Below are 8,342 nucleotides of genomic sequence, written 5' to 3' on the forward strand. Positions count from 1 at the left end.
GACCAAACTAATACACTCCTCGTCCAGGGTGTTCTTAGGGTAGTTGGGAGTGGTTTTAAGGCTTTACGGCATACATATTATGAATTCTAAAGATTTCTCCAAAAACTTCGCCAAGAAATTACACAGTGAAATGGAAAATGCATTGGATCCCAGAAGACCAAGTTTCTAGACCAGGGAAGAGCTGTGTGACTTGGAACAAATGCTAAGCATTGAGCATCGTTTATAAATGAAAGATCTGTACCTGATGCCCTCTAAAGTGCCTTTCAGCATTAAACTACATTTGTTTAAATATTGGGCTCAATCCTGTCTAGGGAAATGCAAACTGAAATATACACACACACCCTGAACAGTCCCAAGCCCCCAAAAGCGGAGAACATTTTAAGAAAAAAATTAAAAAATAACAAAATAAAGACCGGGTACTGTGGCTCACACCTGTAATCCCAGCACTTTGGGACGCTGAAGCAGGCAGATCACCTGAGGTCAGGAGTTCGAGACTGGCCTGGACAACATGGTGAAACCACATCTCTACTAAAAATATAAAAATTAGCTGGGCATGGTGGCACATGCCTGTAATCCCAGCTACTCAGGAGGCTGAGGCAGGAGCATTGCTTGAACCTGGGAGTCAGAAGTTGCAGTGAGCCAAGATCGTGCCATTGTACTCCAGCCTAGGCAACAGAGCAAGACTCCAATCTCAAAAAACAAAACAAAACAAAACAAAAACACCGGGCTGCCCAGGAGCTTGCTGACGAGCTCAGAAGGTGGTAGTGGGACAAATATAGCCAAGCGAATGCCCACCTGCCTGCACGATCACCACGAAACCCTGTGATTGGGCTTCCCATGTGTTTTGCTTACAGTGGAGATGACCCTGGTCAGGCTAGCAAGGCCTGACTCATCCTGCCGGCATGTATTTCTTGGACTGCTAAATGTGTCTTTCTCTTGGGAGCCTGGTTAGACACTGAGTTCAACCAACTCTGGTCTCTGACATGGTGGAGTTTCCCAGCCCACAGAACCGAGGTGCAACTCCTGAGACACAGAAATGCACACAGCTGACCACTCTGGAGTCACCTGGGGACACCCCATCCTGCACCCACAAAGTTTCCCATTTCTGTATCTTCTTTTTTTTTTTGAAACAGAGTCTCACTCGGGAGGCCAAGGCTGGAGTGCAGTGGCACGATCTCGGCTCACTACAACCTCCGCCTCCTGGGTTCAAATGATTCTTCTGCCTCAGCCTCCCCAGTAGCTGGAACTACAGGTATGCACCACCAAGCCCAGCTAATTTTTGTATTTTGGTAGAGACAGGGTTTCAGCATGTTGGCCAGGCTTGTTTTGAACTCCTGACCTCAAGTGATTCGCCCACCTTGGCCTCCCAAAGTGCTGGGATTACAGGTGAACACCACGCCCGGCCCACTTCTGTATCTTCTGATGGAAAGGGAAGATTGAATACATCGGAATAAAAGGAGACTGGATACCGAAACAGTTATTTCTTCCTCTCCCATCACCTAAACTTTCCAAATGAATCCTGACCTCCAGATGTAGAACCACAGCCCAGGCAACTACAATCACTTGCATATGGGAATGGGAAGTGTGCCAGATACTTGTGTTAATCTAGACAACGCTTGTGTTCCAACAGAGAAGCAGATTAGCCAACAAAAATATCAGACACAAGACGTTTAGAAAGTAGAAACAGAAAGATATAAGAAAGAAAAAAACAAAACAAAACAAAACACACAAATAAGGGCAGGGACAGAAAGTGGATCTAGAAATGAAGCAAAAATACAAGTGCAGCAAGGCGCAGTGGCTCACCTCTATAATCCCAGCACTTTGGGAGGCCGAGGCGAGCAGATCACGAGACCAGGAGATCAAGACCATCCTGGCCAACATGGTGAAACCCTGTCTCTACTAAAAATACAAAAATTATCCAGGTGTGGTGGCACACACCTGTATTCCCAGCTACTTGGGAGGCTGAGACAGGAGAATCGCTTGAACCCGGGAGGCGGAGGTTGCAGTGAGTCGAGATCGCACCACTGCACTTCCAGCCTGGCAACAGAGCGAGACTCTGTCTCAAAAAAAAAAAAAAAAAAAAAAAAAGCATGCCTGAGAGTCCTATTCTGGACACTGAGGCCAAGCAGATTTCTTCAGAGGGTCCTCAACAAGGACGAAATGTCTAAATTCCTGAGGAAAGAGGCACCGCCGATTGGAGATGGGCAAAGGCTATTAGGGTTTTCAAAAAGGGGATGAATTACAGGCCAATTGGCTTGATGTTGATGCCAAATTAATTCTACATCTACTGAGTTCTAGACTACTGAAAGTTCTAAAACATCTACTGGCGATTTTTCCCTTTTTAACTGAAGCATTTGGTCCTTTGAAGTGATTCATTTAAAGTTATTTTCAGCTATAATTTGGCAAAGACTCCCAGCTGTCCTCCATTTCCATTCTCCCTTTCTTGCCCAGCAAATCACCTCTGAATTTTAACTGGGCCCATAGTGGCTTAAAATATAAACGATTTCCCAGCAGCTGGTGTTCTTTGAAAGTGTGGCCATTGGCCGCAGGTAAAAATGGAAAGTGTCTTCAAAGGCAGAGGCCATCCACTTCTCCCCTTGTTCCTTCCCACTGGTGGAACAGACGTGATGGCTGGAGATGGAGCCGGTCCCGCTGGGGCACTGGGAACACAGACACTGTCCCTTCCCTGGGGATGTCTACCTTCTGGGGAACAGAAAGGGGTCTAGCCCTGGGCTCTACATCTTAGGAAGGGCATTGACAAACTCTACTATTTCCAGAAACGTAATCAGGAGAAAAGAAGACCGTGAGAATGTATTGAGTGCTATGTCTCAGACACCAGTCTAAGTACTTTACATGTATTATGTAATCTTCACAGTAACCATACAAGGTAGGTACTCATTTCCCTTTTATAGATGAGGAAAAAGGTTCATTAACTTGTTCAAAGTCACACAGCCTTTGACTCTAGCTACAGAGTCCTTATTTTGAACCACTTCGCCAGTGCTTCTCAAACTTTACTGCACCTTAGGATCCCTGAACACTTTAAAAAAACAGGATGCTTGGGTCCCACCCTCAGATTCTGATGCAACTGTAATTCCACCTTGGTGGAAGCTGTATGGAGAAGATAGCAGGAGCCTGGGACCAGGAGGACTGCAGAACTATCACACCAGTCCTGGACTGGCTACACTCACAAGAATCAAGGGTAAATTTGTTTCAGCCACATGGTAGCCTCTATTCCTCAAGGCTAAACATAATCCTAAACTCCCATACACAGCAGAATTTTAAGATATGACAAAATGCATTTACTGAAAAGCATCTACATATTACTACTTTTTTTTTTTTTTTCGAGACGGAGTTTCACTCTTGTCGCTTAGGCTGGATGTAGTGCAATGGTGCAATCTCAGCTCATTGCAATCTCCACCTCCCCAGTTCAGGCGATTCTCCCGCCTCAGTCTCCCGAGTAGCTGGGACTACTGGCATGCACCCACCACGCCCGACTAAATTTTGTATTTTTAGTAGAGACGGGGTTTCGCTATGTTGGCCAGGCTGGTCTCAAACTCCTGACCTCAGGTGATCTGCCTGCCTTGGCCTCCCAAAATGCTGGGATTACAAGCGTGAGCCACCGCGCCCAGCCCACATATTCAAACACTCAGCCTATCTTTTTAGGTATGGTTAGGCTCTTTAAAACTGGATAATAAGCCAGGTGCGGTGGCTCACGCCTGTAATCTCAGCACTTTGGGAGGCTGAAGCAGGTGGATCATGAGTTCAGGAGTTCAAGACCAGCATGGCCAAGATGATAAACCCTGTCTCTACTAAGAATACAAAAATTAGCTGGGCATGGTGGCAGGTGCCTGTAATCCCAGCTACTTGGGAGGCTGAGGCAGAGAATTGCTTGAACCCGGGAGGCAGAGGATGCAGTGAACCAAGATCGAGCCATTGCACTCCAGCCTGGGCGACAGAGCGAGATTCTGTGTCCAAAAAAAAAAGGGGGGGGGGTAATAAAGTTAGGTCATTTATAAAATTTATAAATTATCTGTTAAAAATGTTTTAAAGTATATTTGTGGGCCACAACCAACCCTGAGGTTATTAAAGCAGCCGTGACAGTGGAGAGCCTGAGGGCTCTATTTGAATGATGCTCTATCAAGTACCCGCTGAGGCTTGTAGGGATAGTACATTTGCATTAAGATCACTTTCATCCACACGTTACTGCTTGATTTTTAAAAGGCTTTCAAGTTTATTCATTAGAAATCATAGTTCTCAGATTTTATTGCTATTTTCACTTTGAGAAAAATATTTAGATTTCTGTCCTATCATGGTGGGTTCAGAGACTGGTGACTTTGAAATTAAATACCTTTAGAAAACGTTATTTCAAGATGTCCCCACCCCCATCCCTTCATTACACAGTATGGTACTGGGAGTGGTGTACATTCTGAAGTGTTCTAGAGAAAAATGATTCCAGATACTTATAGAAACAGAACTCAAACAACTGGTGAAAGAGATAAAGTTCAAGCAACTGGCTATTATACTGGATGGAACTAGAGGGTCAGAAGTGTAAACCACATAAAATTTAACACAGAAAGCAAGCCTAGGCCAGGAATAGTGGCTCACACCTGTAATTCCAGTGCTTCGGGAGGCCAAATTGGGAAGATTGCTTTAGGCCAGTTTTGAGACCAGCCTGGGCAACATGGTGAAAGCCCACCTATACAATAAATACAAAAATTATCCAGGTGTGGTGGCTCGTGCTGTAGTCCCAGCAGAGGTGGGAGGATCGCCTGAGCCCAGGGAGTTGAAGACTGCAGTAAGCCTTGACCGTGCCACTGCAATCCAGCCTGGGTGACAGAGTGGGACTCTGAAAAAACAAAAGTCAAGCAAGCAAGCAAGCCTAGGCCAGGCACAGTGGCTTACACCTGTAATTCCAATACTTTGGGAGATCTAGGCGGGAGGATCACTTGAAGTCAGGAGTTTGAGACCAGCCTGGGCAACACAGTGAGACCCCATCTCTACAAAAAAATTAGATGGAAATGGTGGTGTATGCCTGTGGTTGGTCCGAGCTACTCAGGAGGCTGATGTGGGAGTTCACTTGAGCCCAGGAGTTCAAAGCTGCAGTGAGATCTGATGGCACCACAGCACTCCAGCCTGGGCACCAGCGAGACTATCTCAAAAAATAAAATTTTTTAAAAAGCAAGCTCATGGGGCATATGTTCTCAAGATCTCCTGAGGGCTGTGTCACCAGCCAAAAAATAAAAATAAATAAATAAATAATAAAAAATAAAGCAAGCTATGATCCAAGCTTCCAAACAAGTCAACTACCCCCAGGGGAAAGAATCTGGCAGTATTTATAAACATTAAGTTTTAGGGGGAAAATAAAAAAAAATTTAAAAACATAAGTTTTAAGCCATGCTGCCAGCTGTCTTTGGAGATGTTAGAGCTAGGTCCGCATCCTGGCTGTCACTTCCTGTGTGACCCTGAGCAAGAAAATTACTTAACCTCTAATAACATCTCCTCATTTTATAGATGAGGCACTAGCTACGTACTCACAGGGCTATAGAATTAGATGAAGGCATGAAGCATGGTGCCTGGCACAGTAGATGCTCAGTAATGGTGGCTATTATTGGCTAATCCCAAACTCAGCATAAGCCAACAGTATGACAAGACTTACATCACTAGTATGCGGATCTAGGAAGACTGTTGCCTCTCTAGCCTATTTGTCTCCCTTTGATCACATTCAACATTTAACACTTGTTCGTGTACACTTGCACATGTACACATAACACTTGCTCACCCCTAGAGGTTTCAATGGTCTGGGGTGGGGCCAGGCTTTGGGAGTTTGCAAAGCTTCCCAAGTGCAGCCAAGCTTGAAGACCACCGCTCTACATTCTATTATATGAAGCACAGGTGAAGTTACAAAAGGCAGACTACTGTTCTAGATGAAAAGTGGCCAAAGAAGGCTGGGCGAAGTGGCTCACGCCTGTAATCCCAGCAGTTTGGGAGGCTGAGACGGGTGGATCACTTGAGGTCAGGCGTTTGAGACCAGCCTGGCTAACATGGTGAAATCCCATCTCTACTAAAAATGCAAAAATTAGTTGGGTGTGGTGGTGCACGCCTGTAATTCCAGCTACTCGGGAGGCTTAGGCAGAAGAATTGCTTGAACCCGGGAGGCGGAGGTTGCAGTGAGCTGAGATCGCGTCAATGCACTCCAGCCTGGGGGACAGAGCAACACTCTGTCTCACAAAAAAAAAAAAGTGGCCAAAGAGACAAATGCAACACACGATAATTAATCTTGGGTTGGGGAGGCTATAAAAGTCATTTTGGAAATTTCAATATGAACTGCATTATTAGATATTGTGGCATTGTTATTTATCTTGTATGCTCATGGTATTGTGGCTACACAGAACACCTGTATTATAAAAAACATGCTCAACTGTTTAGGGGTGAAATACCATGATGTTTGCATCCTACTTTCAAATGATCATGACACTGTATATAGAAAGAGAAAGCACACACAGCAGATGTTAAACACCAGCAAAAGGAAGGGTATACAACGTAGTTTCTTACTTTTTCTATATATATACACATTTTTTAAAATAAAAACCTCATACTAACACACAACCCATGGTCACCACGCTGTGAATTATGTGATGGCTAAGCCCACGCTGGCTATTAAAGCATCACTACTTTCCTATTATTTGGTTCTCCTGTTCATAGAACACTCAGTGCTGCTGTCTCACAACATGTCTACACAAAACCACACAACAAAAACTGCAAGGCCTATAGAGAAATGGGTTTAGGTGTACAATACTCAAATCTTTGTGACACATAAAAAGGTACCAGTTTCAAATATGTCAATGGTTAAGAAATAAAGCAATCTACCTTGACCTGCAGTTTGCAGGCAGAAACCCACTGGACAGCCCACCCAGCTCCCACACGTACCACCCTGCATGAAGAGGAAGAGAACAAAAGATAAGACAAAGTGAGAGAAAACATAGAGAAAAAGAAGAAAGATTAGGCTGGGCGCGGTGGCTCACGCTTGTAATCCTAGCACTTTGGGAGGCCAAGACGGGCAGATCACAAGGTCAGGAGATCAAGACCATCCTGGCTAACACGGTGAAACCCCATTTCTACTAAAAATACAAAAAATTAGCCGAGTGTGGTGGCAGGCGCCTGTAGTCCCAGCTACTTGGGAGGCTGAGGCAGGAGAATGGCGTGAACCCGGGAGGTGGAGCTTGCAGTGAGCTGAGATCATGACACTGCACTCCAGCCTGGGCAACAGAGCAAGACACTCCATCTAAAAAAAAAGAGCTATAAAATTTGCTGGGCACGGTGGCTCACACCTGTAATCCCAGCACTTTAGGAGGCCAAGGCGGGTGAATCACCTGAGGTTGGGAGTTCAAGACCAGCCTGACCAACATGGAGAAACCCCGTCTCTACTAAAAATACAAAATTAGCTGGGGTGGTGGCGCATGCCTGTAATCCCAGCTACTCAGGAGTCTGAGGCAGGAGAATCGCTTGAACCTGGGAGGCGGAGGTTGTGGTAAGCTGAGATTGTGCCATTGCACTTCAGCCTGGACAACAACAGCAAAACTCTGTCTCAAAAAAAAAAGCTATAAAATTTTAGCCGGGCACAGTGGCTCATGCCTGTAATCCCAGCACTTTGGAAGGCTCAGGCGGGCGGATCACAAGGTCAGGAGTTTGAGACTGGCCAACACAGTAAAAACCCCATCTCTACTAAAAATACAAAAAATTGGCAGGGCCTGGTGGCGGGCACCTGTAATCCAAACTACTTGGGAGGCTGAGGCAGAATAGCTTGAACCCAGGAGGCGGAGGTTGCAGTGAGCTGAGATCGAGCCACTGTACTCCAGCCCGGGCAACAGTGCGAGACTCCGTCTCGGGAAAAAAAAAAAAAAGCTTTAGAATTTTATCACCAGTGTAGTTTTGTGTATCTAACACCACGGTTGACTGTGGTGGTAGACCAGCATCGCAAGGGATCCCTGGTATTGCTCTGGGTTTTTTGCTGTTTTGTTTTTCGAGTTTCATTCTTGTTGCCCAGGCTGGAGTGTAATGGTATGATCTTGGCTCACTGAAACCTCTGCCTCCCGGGTTCAAGCAAATCTCCCGTCTCAGCCTCCCAAGTAGCTGGGACTATAGGTACCCACCACCATGTCCAGCTAATTTTTTTGTATTTTTAGTAGAGACGGGGTTTCACCATATTGCCCTGGTTGGTCTCAACCTCCTGACCTTGGGCAATCCGCCTGCCTCAGCTTCCCAAAGTGTCAGGATTACAGGTGTGAGCCACTCTGCTGATCTATGTAATTTTTTTTTTCTTTAAGACAGAGTCCTGCTCTGTC

The sequence above is a fragment of the Pongo pygmaeus genome, chromosome 12 (assembly GCF_028885625.2).
Source record: "Pongo pygmaeus isolate AG05252 chromosome 12, NHGRI_mPonPyg2-v2.0_pri, whole genome shotgun sequence".
Lineage (NCBI taxonomy): Eukaryota > Metazoa > Chordata > Mammalia > Primates > Hominidae > Pongo > Pongo pygmaeus.